Raw genomic sequence first — 11,050 nt, 5'->3', positions numbered from 1 at the left:
GTATGAGTAGCGATGTGAAAAATGTATGGACAGAGTACGGGGACTGAGGGTGATGGGATGTGTGCAGACACAGTATGGGGAGTCAGGTGAGCAGGCAGTATAGAAAGTGAGGGGGTAAATATATGAGGAGACAGTATGGTGAACAGGAGGGATGTGAGAGGAAACAGTATGAGGAGGGAGGGGAATAGTGTGAGGAGACAGTATGGGGGGACAAAAGTGAGTGGGCACAGAATAGAAACTGAGTAGTGCGTTCATAGCATGGGGGGACAGTATACCAAGGAGGGGGAGTGTGATGAGAGAGTACAGTATAAATACTGGGCCCTATAGGGGGGACACAGTATGAGAGGACAGTGTGAAAAGGGAGGCCGGTATGGAAAGGAGAGGTCAGTGTAAAGCGCATGTACCATAAGAGGGACAATGTGGGGGTCATATTTTGTGCAGACAATATAGTGAGGGGCATTTTTTATTCAGGAGCATTATAATGACACTTGTATCTTTAACCCCTTTCTGCCATTGGACGTACTATTCCGTCCATGTGGGGTGGGCCCTAATTTCCCAAGGACGGAATAGTACGTCCAGCACGATCGGCCGTGCTCACGGGGGGAGCGCGGCCGGGTGTCAGCTGCCTATCCCAGCTGACATCCGGCACTATGTGCCAGGAGCGGTCACGGACTGCCCCCGGCACATTAACCCCCAGCACACCGCGATCAAACATGATTGCGGTGTGCCGGCGGTACAGGGAAGCATCACGCAGGGAGGGGGCTCCCTGCGTGCTTCCCTGAGACCCCTGGAACAATGCGCTGTGATCGCGTTGCTGCGAGGGTCTCTTACCTCCTATCCCTGCAGGCCCAGGATCCAAAATGGCCGCGTGGCTGAATCCGGGTCCTGCAGGGATTACTTCCGGGTGCAGACCAGGCTCTGGTAAGCCTGCAGCGCTGAAACTCAGATCGGTGATCTGACAGAGTGCTGTGCAAACTGTCAGATCAGCGATCTGTGATGTCCCCCCCTGGGACAAAGTAAAAAAAATTTTTAAAAAAAATCCACATGTGTAAAAAAAAAAAAAAAATCCTAAATAAATTAAAAAAAAATTATTCCCATAAATACATTTCTTTATCTAAATAAAAAAAATCAAACAATAAAAGTACACATATTTAGTATCGCCGCGTCCGTAACGACCCCTCCTATAAAACTATATCACTAGTTAACCCCTTCAGTGAACACCGTAAAAAAAGAGGCAAAAAACAACCCTTTATTCTCATACCGCCAAACAAAATGTGGAATAACACGCGATCAAAAAGACGGATATAAATAACCATGGTACCGCTGAAAACGTCATCTTGTCCTGCAAAAAACGAGCCGCCATACAGCATCATCAGCGAAAAAAGTTAGTCCTCAGAATAAAGCGATGCCAAAATAATTATTTTTTCTATAAAATAGTTTTTATCGTATAAAAGCGCCAAAACATAAAAAAATGATATAAATGAGGTATCGCTGTAATCGTACTGACCCGAAGAATAAAACTGCTTTATCCAGTTTACCAAACGCGGAACGGTATAAACGCCTTCCCCCAAAAGAAATTCATGAATAGCTGGTTTTTGGTCATTCTGCCTCACATAAATCGGAATAAAAAGCGATCAAAAAATCTCCCGTGCCCGAACATGTTACCAATAATAACGTCAACTCGTCCCGCAAAAAACAAGACCTCACATGACCCTGTGGACTCAAATATGGAAAAATTATAGCTCTCAAAATGTGGTAACGCAAAAAATATTTTTTGCAATAAAAAACGTCTTTCAGTGTGTGACGGCTGCCAATCATAAAAATCCGCTAAAAAACCTGCTATAAAAGTAAATCAAACCCCCCTTCATCACCCGCTTAGTTAGGGAAAAAGTAAAAAAAAATTTAAAAAATGTATTTCCATTTTCCCATTAGGGTTAGGGCTAGGGTTGGGGCTAGGGTTAAGGCTACATTTAGGGTTGGGGCTAAAGTTAGGGTTAGGGTTGGGGCTAAAGTTAGGGTTAGTGTTTGGATTACATTTACGGTTGGGATTAGGGTTAGGGGTGTGTCTGGGTTAGAGGTGTGGTTAGGGTTAGGGGCTCTCCCGTGTGCCCAAACCGGTTTACACCAACATATGGGGTATCAGCGTACTCGGAACACATTGGAGAACAACTTTTGGGGTCCAATTTCTCCTGTTACTCTTGGGAAAATAAAAAACTAGGGGCTAAAAAATAATTTTTGTGGAAACAAATTTATTTTTTATTTGCATGGCTCTGCGTTATAATCTAGTGAAACACTTGGGGGTTCAAAGCTTTCACAACACATCTAGATGAGTTCCTTAGGGGGTCTACTTTCCAAAATGGTGTCACTTGTGGGGGTTTTTTACTGTTAAGGTACATTAGGGGCTCTGCAAACGCAATGTGATGCCTGCAGACCATTCCATCTAAGTCTGCATTCCAAATGGCGCTCCATCCCTTCCGAGCCCACCCATGTGCCCAAATAATTTTTGTGGGAAAAAGTGTTTGTTTTATTTTTACGGTTCTGCATTATAAACTTCTGTGAAGCACTTGGTGGGTCAAAGTGCTCACCACACATCTAGATAAGTTCCTTAGGGGGTCTACTTTCCAAAATGGTGTCCCTTGTGGGGGTTTTTTACTGTTAAGGTACATTAGGGGCTCTGCAAACGCAATGTGATGCCTGCAGACCATTCCATCTAAGTCTGCATTCCAAATGGCGCTCCATCCCTTCCGAGCCCACCCATGTGCCCAAATAATTTTTGTGGGAAAAAGTGTTTGTTTTATTTTTACGGTTCTGCATTATAAACTTCTGTGAAGCACTTGGTGGGTCAAAGTGCTCACCACACATCTAGATAAGTTCCTTAGGGGGTCTACTTTCCAAAATGGTGTCCCTTGTGGGGGGTTTCAATGTTTAGGCACATCAGTGGCTGTCCAAACGCAACATGGCGTCCCATCTCAATTCCTGTCAATTTTGCATTGAAAAGTCAAACGGCGCTCCTTCCCTTCCGAGCTCTCCCATGCGCCCAAACAGTGGTTTACCCACACATATGGGGTATCGGCGTACTCAGGACAAATTGTACAACATCTTTTGGGGTCCATTTTCTCCTGTTACCCTTGGTAAAATAAAACAAATTGGAGATTAAGTAAATTTTGTGTGAAAAAAAGTTAAATGTTCATTTTTATTTAAACATTCCAAAAATTCCTGTGAAACACCTGAAGGGTTAATAAACTTCTTGAATGTGGTTTTGAGCACCCTGAGGGGGGTGCAGTTTTTAGAATGGTGTCACACTTGGGTATTTTCCATCATATAGACCCTTCAAAATGACTTCAAATGAGATGTGGTCCCTAAAAAAAAAAATGGTGTTGTAAAAATGAGAAATTTCTGGTCAAATTTTAACCCTTATAACTCCCTAACAAAAAAAAAATGTGGTTCCAAAATTGTGCTGATGTAAAGTAGACATGTGGGAAATGTTACTTATTAAGTATTTTGTGTGACATATCACTGTGATTTAATTGCATAAAAATTCAAAGTTGGAAAATTGCGAAATTTTCAAAATTTTCACCAAATTTCAGTTTTTTTCACAAATAAACGCAGGTAATATCTAAGAAATTGTACCACTATCATGAAGTACAATGTCACGAGAAAACAATGTCGGAATCACCAGGATCCATTGAAGCGTTTCAGAGTTATAACCTCATAAAGGGACAGTGGTCAGAATTGTAAGGCCATGTGCACACGTTCAGTATTTTTCGCGTTTTTTTCGCGTTTTTTCGCTATAAAAACGTGATAAAAACGCAAAAAAAACGCTTACATATGCCTCCCATTATTTTCAGTGTATTCCGCATTTTTTGTGCAAATGTAGCCTTTTTTTCTGCGAAAAAATCGCATCGCGGAAAAAAAAGCAACATGTTCATTAAAATGCGGAATTGCAGGGGATTCCGCACACCTGGGAGTCCATTGATCTGCTTACTTCCCGCACGGGGCTGTGCACACCATGCGGGAAGTAAGCAGATCATGTTTGGTTGGTACCCAGGGTGGAGGAGAGGAGACTCTCCTCCACGGACTGGGCACCATATAATTGGTCAAAAAAAAGAATTAAAATAAAAAATAGTCCTATACTCACCTTCGATGTCTTCCCGCTCTGAAGTCCATATTTACACTGGTTTTGAATGCTGAGAGAAAACACAGAATAAACAGATTATTTCTATACGGCACCAGAAATTACTACGGACCCATGTAGGTATAATAACTCAAATATATCATTTATCCGGAGGACAATGAGTAAATACCAAAAACAAATAATTAAAATATAACAATTGTTTTTATTTTTACTGACATAAACTTGTTTACATCCAAAATAAATACATAGGTCTTAATAAAATTATGTGAATCACACCAAAGTGTTTAGATGTGACACAGGATGGAGCATATCAGACTATGGTTACTAAATAAATAAACAATGAGGGATCCTTGATGCTTTTAACTGGGTGCCAATGAGTCCACTGGAAACAGTGCATCACTAATTGTGATTGCACTCCCTCCCACTCATACCAATTAAGCCAGCAGACAAGGGGGGAAACATCGTATTGTGGCCGAAAGCTCTTTATGAAAAGGAGGCAATGAGACATCTCCGTGATAGGGTGACATATCAGAGGTTGGATCATAATCCAGTACACAAATTCACCCTAGAACTAGAAACCATCTTGGAAGATGCTTTTGAACAGGGGATTATCCCCAAAAAAGTATATGAGGGTTTACTCACTAACTTTCCCAAAATACCAACTTTGTATTTTATTCCTAAGATACATAAGAATCCCATTGATCCCCCCGGGCGTCCGATTGTGTCCGGCATGGGGGGACTTAATGATCCAGTGTGTAAATTTGTGGACTTCTATCTAAAACCTTTGGTAGAGTCACTTCCCTCATATGCACGTGACACATCGGACGTCCTGAGTAGGATCAATGGGATTCAACTGGATGAGGATATGATTCTTGTCACTGCTGACATAGAATCATTGTACACTTGTATCCGTCATGATGATGGGTTGGAGGCGGTCCGCTTCTTCCTGGGGTCCGGCAACCTGGATGGCCCTATGTGCGGGTTGGTTATGGAACTGTTGTCATTCATTTTAACCAAAAACTTTTTTGTGTTTAAGGATGTTTTTTATTTGCAGCAGTACGGCACTGCCATGGGCGCGGCCTGTGCGCCCTCCTTCGCTAATCTCTTCCTTGGATTTTGGGAGAGGGAGATATTTGGCGGGGGGGGTGCCCGGGCCGCGGACCATGTGCAGTGCTGGCTGCGCTACATAGATGATTTATTTATAATTTGGCAGGGGTCTGAAAAGGGCCTACATGAATTTATGCAGCAGTTGAATGACAACAGATTCAACATCAAATTGACATATAGCATGAGTAAAACTGGGGTCGACGTCCTGGATATCAAAGTGGAGGTGGACGGACAGGGATACTTGCAAACAGATGTGTACAGGAAGTCCACCTCAGTCAATTCATTGTTGCATGCTAGGGTTGAGCGAAACGGGTCGGCAATTTTCAGAAGTCGCCGACTTTTGGCAAAGTCGGGTTTCATGAAACCCGACCCCTGTGTGGGGTCGGCCATGAAGTCGGCGATCTTCTGAATCTGGAATCGGAATTCTGATACCGATTCCCGATATGTTTAAGATATCGGGAATTGGTATCGGAATTCAGATTTAAGTGTAAAATAAAGAATTAAAATAAAAAATATCGCTATACTTACCATCTGATGCGCCCTGGTACTAAGCGGGAACCTTCCTTCCTTAGAATCAGCCTTCCAGGACCTTGCGGTGACTGTTATGATCCCAATGGCAGGGGACCTCAAAGATTACAGCAAAGTCTGCAAAACATAAATACCAGCTCATAGGGAAGTGGTAACTAGGCTGACCATATACCTGATCCTAGCGCAAACACTAACAGCAGCCGGGGAACGTGCCTACGTTGGTCCTAGACGTCTCGCGCCAGCCGGAGAACTAACTACCCCTATCAGGGAAAATAAGACCTCTCTTGCCTCCAGAGAAAAGACCCCAAAGTAATACAAGCCCCCAACAAATAATAACGGTGAGGTAAGAAGAAAAGACAAACGTAAGAATGAACTAGATTTAGCAAAGAGAGGCCCACTGACTAATAGCAGAATATAGTAAGAAGACTTATATGGTCAGCAAAAAACCCTGCAAAATATCCACGCTGAATATCCAAGAACCCCCAAACCGACTGACTGTGTGGGGGGAGAATATCAGCCCCCCTAGAGCTTCCAGCAATAACAGGAATCACATATTGTACAAGCTGGACAAAAAATATGAACAATGCAAATGATCAAGAGTACGAAAGCAGAACTTAGCTTATCTTGCAAAGAACCAGGACCTGAAGACAGGAGCAAACAGAAGTGAACTGATTACAACGATGCCAGGCACTGGACTGAGAATCCAGGAAGTTTAAATGGCAACACCCCAGGCCTAACGAAGCAGGTGAGCACCAACCTGGTAAAAGACAATCCAAGTGCCAAATCACTAGTGACCACAAGAGGGAGCCAAAAAGTATAGTTCACAACAGTACCCCCCCTTTAAGAAGGGGTCACCGAACCCTCACCAAGACCACCAGGGCGACCAGGATGAGCAGCGTGGAAGGCACGAACCAAATCGGCCGCATGAACATCAGAGGCGGCCACCCAGGAATTATCCTCCTGACCATAGCCCTTCCATTTGACCAAATACTGGAGCCTCCGTCTAGAGAGACGAAAATCCAAGATCTTCTCCACCACGTACTCCAACTCGCCCTCAACCAACACCGGAGCAGGAGGCTCCACAGCAGGAACCACAGGCACAACGTACCGCCGTAACAAAGACCTATGGAACACGTTGTGAATAGCAAACGACACCGGAAGATCCAAACGAAAAGAAACCGGGTTAAGAACTTCCAAAATTTTATAAGGACCAATAAAGCGAGGCTTAAACTTAGGAGAGGAAACCTTCAGAGGGACATACCGAGAAGACAACCAAACCAAATCCCCAACACGAAGTCGGGGGCCCACACCGCGGCGGCGGTTGGCAAAACGCTGAGCCTTCTCCTGTGACAACTTCAAGTTGTCCACCACATGATTCCAAATCCGCTGCAACCTATCCACCACGGAATCCACCCCAGGACAGTCAGAAGACTCAACATGACCCGAGGAGAAACGAGGATGAAAACCAGAGTTGCAGAAGAATGGCGAAACCAAAGTAGCGGAACTAGCCCGATTATTAAGGGCAAACTCCGCCAATGGCAAGAAGGTCACCCAATCATCCTGGTCCGCAGAAACAAAACATCTCAAATAAGCCTCCAGTGTCTGATTAGTTCGCTCCGTTTGACCATTAGTCTAAGGATGGAAGGCAGATGAAAACGACAAATCAATGCCCATCCTAGCACAAAAAGATCGCCAGAATCTGGACACAAACTGGGATCCTCTGTCGGACACGATATTCTCCGGAATGCCATGTAAACGAACCACATTCTGAAAAAACAAAGGAACCAGATCGGAAGAGGAAGGCAACTTAGGCAAGGGTACCAAATGGACCATCTTGGAAAAACGATCACACACCACCCAGATGACAGACATTCCCCGAGACACCGGAAGATCAGAAATGAAATCCATGGAAATGTGCGTCCAAGGCCTCTTCGGGACGGGCAAGGGCAAAAGCAACCCGCTAGCACGAGAACAAGGCTTAGCCCGAGCACAAGTCCCACAGGACTGCACAAATGACTGCACATCCCGTGACAAGGAAGGCCACCAAAAGGACCTAGCCACCAAATCTCGGGTACCAAAAATTCCCGGATGCCCTGCCAACACCGAGGAATGAACCTCGGAAATGACTCTGCTGGTCCATTTATCAGGAACAAACAGTCTGTCGGGTGGACACGAGTCAGGTCTACCAGCCTGAAATCTCTGCAACACACGTTGCAAATCCGGAGATATGGCCGACACGATCACTCCCTCTTTAAGAATACCAGCTGGCTCCGAGACTCCAGGAGAGTCAGACACAAAGCTCCTAGAGAGAGCATCAGCCTTAACATTCTTCGAACCAGGCAGGTATGAGACCACAAAGTCAAAACGAGAGAAAAACAATGACCAACGAGCCTGTCTAGGATTCAGGCGCTTAGCAGACTCGAGATACATCAGATTTTTGTGATCAGTCAAGACCACCACACGATGCTTAGCACCCTCGAGCCAATGACGCCACTCCTCAAATGCCCACTTCATGGCCAACAACTCCCGATTACCAACATCATAGTTCCGCTCAGCAGGCGAAAACTTCCTAGAGAAAAAGGCACATGGTCTCATCACAGAACAACCAGAGCCTCTCTGCGACAAAACAGCCCCAGCACCGATCTCAGAAGCATCCACTTCAACCTGAAAGGGAAGTGAGACATCAGGCTGGCACAAAACAGGCGCCGAAGTAAACCGGCACTTCAGCTCCTGGAAGGCCTCCACGGCTGCAGGAGCCCAATTAGCCACATCAGAACCTTTCTTGGTCATATCCGTCAAAGGTTTAACAACGCTAGAAAAATTAGCGATAAAGCGACGGTAGAAATTAGCGAACCCCAAGAACTTCTGAAGACTCTTAACGGACGTGGGCTGAGTCCAATCATGAATAGCTCGGACCTTGACTGGGTCCATCTCCACGGCAGAAGGGGAGAAAATAAAACCCAAAAAGAAAACCTTCTGCACTCCAAAGAGACACTTTGAGCCCTTCACAAACAAAGCGTTATCACGCAAAACCTGAAACACCATCCTGACCTGCTTTACATGAGAATCCCAATCATCCGAGAAAACTAGAATATCATCAAGATACACAATCCAAAATTTATCCAGATACTTCCGGAAGACATCATGCATAAAGGACTGAAACACTGAAGGGGCATTAGAGAGCCCAAAGGGCATCACCAAGTATTCAAAATGACCTTCGGGCGTATTGAATGCAGTTTTCCATTCATCTCCCTGCCTAATGCGCACAAGGTTGTACGCACCACGAAGATCTATCTTGGTGAACCACTTGGCGCCCTTAATCCGAGCAAACAAGTCTGACAATAGCAGCAATGGATACTGAAACTTAACAGTGATTTTATTCAGAAGCCTATAGGTCTATACAAGGTCTCAAAGACCCGTCTTTCTTGGCCACAAAAAAGAATCCCGCACCGAGAGGGGAAGAGGATGGACGAATATGCCCCTTCTCCAAAGACTCCTTGACATAAGAACGCATCGCGGCATGCTCGGGTACAGACAAATTAAATAATCTTCCCTTTGGAAATTTACTGCCAGGAATCAAATCTATAGCGCAGTCACAGTCCCTATGAGGAGGAAGAGCACTGGACCTGGACTCACTGAATACATCCTGATCGTCACACAAGTACTCAGGAACTTCTGAAGGAGTAGAAGTATCAATAGACACCGGCGGAGAATCGCAATGAATTCCCTGACAACCCCAACTTGAGACAGACATAGCCTTCCAATCCAAAACAGGATTATGGGTCTGTAACCATGGCAGACCTAAAATGACCAAATCATTCATTTTATGCAGAACAAGAAAACTAATCACCTCCCGATGTTCAGGAGTCATGCACATGGTCACTTGTGTCCAATACTGCGGTTTATTTTCCGCCAGTGGCGTAGCATCAATTCCTCTGAGAGGAATCGGAACCTTTAAAGGCTCCAGGACAAAACCGCAGCGCTTGGCAAACGACAAGTCCATAAGACTCAGGGCAGCACCTGAATCCACAAATGCCATAACAGGGTAGGAAGACAATGAACAAATTAAAGTCACAGACAAAATAAATTTAGGCTGCAAATTACCAATGGTGACAGGACTGACAACCTTGGTTAGGCGTTTAGAGCATGCTGATATAACATGTGTAGAATCACCACAGTAAAAACACAGCCCATTCTGACGTCTATGATTTTGTCGTTCGGTTCTAGTCAGGATTCTATCGCATTGCATTGAGACAGGTGTCTGTTCAGACAACACCGCCAGAGGTTTAGCGGATTTGCGCTCCCGCAAACGCCGATCAATCTGAATAGCCAGCGCCATAGAATCATTCAGACTTGTAGGAATTGTAAAACCCACCATCACATTCTTAATGGCTTCAGAAAGGCCATTTCTGAAATTTGCGGCCAGAGCACATTCATTCCATCGAGTAAGCACGGACCATTTCCGAAATTTTTGGCAGTACACCTCAGCTTCATCCTGGCCCTGAGAGATGGCCAGTAGAGCTTTTTCTGCCTGAATTTCAAGATTAGGCTCCTCATAAAGCAATCCGAGCGCCAGAAAAAACGCATCAACATCCGCCAATGCAGGATCTCCTGGCGCTAACGAGAAAGCCCAATCCTGAGGGTCGCCACGCAAGAAGGAGATAATAATTTTGACTTGCTGAGCTGAATCTCCAGACGAACGAGGTTTCAAAGATAGAAACAATTTACAATTATTCCTAAAATTCCTAAATTTAAATCGATCTCCAGAGAACAGCTCAGGAATAGGTATCTTAGGCTCTGACATAGGACTGCTAACAACAAAATCCTGAATGCCCTGCACGCGTGCAGCAAGCTGATCCACACTAGTAATCAAGGTCTGAACATTCATGTCTGCAGCAAAGCTTCAAGCCACTCAGAGATAAAGGGGAGGAAGAAAAAAAAAAACTCAGAACTTCTTTTCTTTTAATCCCACTTCAGCAATGCATTAACTATTTATGGGCCTGGCATACTGTTATGATCCCAATGGCAGGGGACCTCAAAGATTACAGCAAAGTCTGCAAAACATAAATACCAGCTCATAGGGAAGTGGTAACTAGGCTGACCATATACCTGATCCTAGCGCAAACACTAACAGCAGCCGGGGAACGTGCCTACGTTGGTCCTAGACGTCTCGCGCCAGCCGGAGAACTAACTACCCCTATCAGGGAAAAAAAGACCTCTATTGCTTCCAGAGAAAAGACCCCAAAGTAATACAAGCCCCCACAAATAATAACGGTGAGG

The sequence above is a fragment of the Ranitomeya variabilis genome, chromosome 6, assembly GCF_051348905.1.
Source record: "Ranitomeya variabilis isolate aRanVar5 chromosome 6, aRanVar5.hap1, whole genome shotgun sequence".
Classification (NCBI taxonomy): Eukaryota; Metazoa; Chordata; class Amphibia; order Anura; family Dendrobatidae; genus Ranitomeya; species Ranitomeya variabilis.
This window is presented reverse-complemented; position numbering follows the sequence as displayed.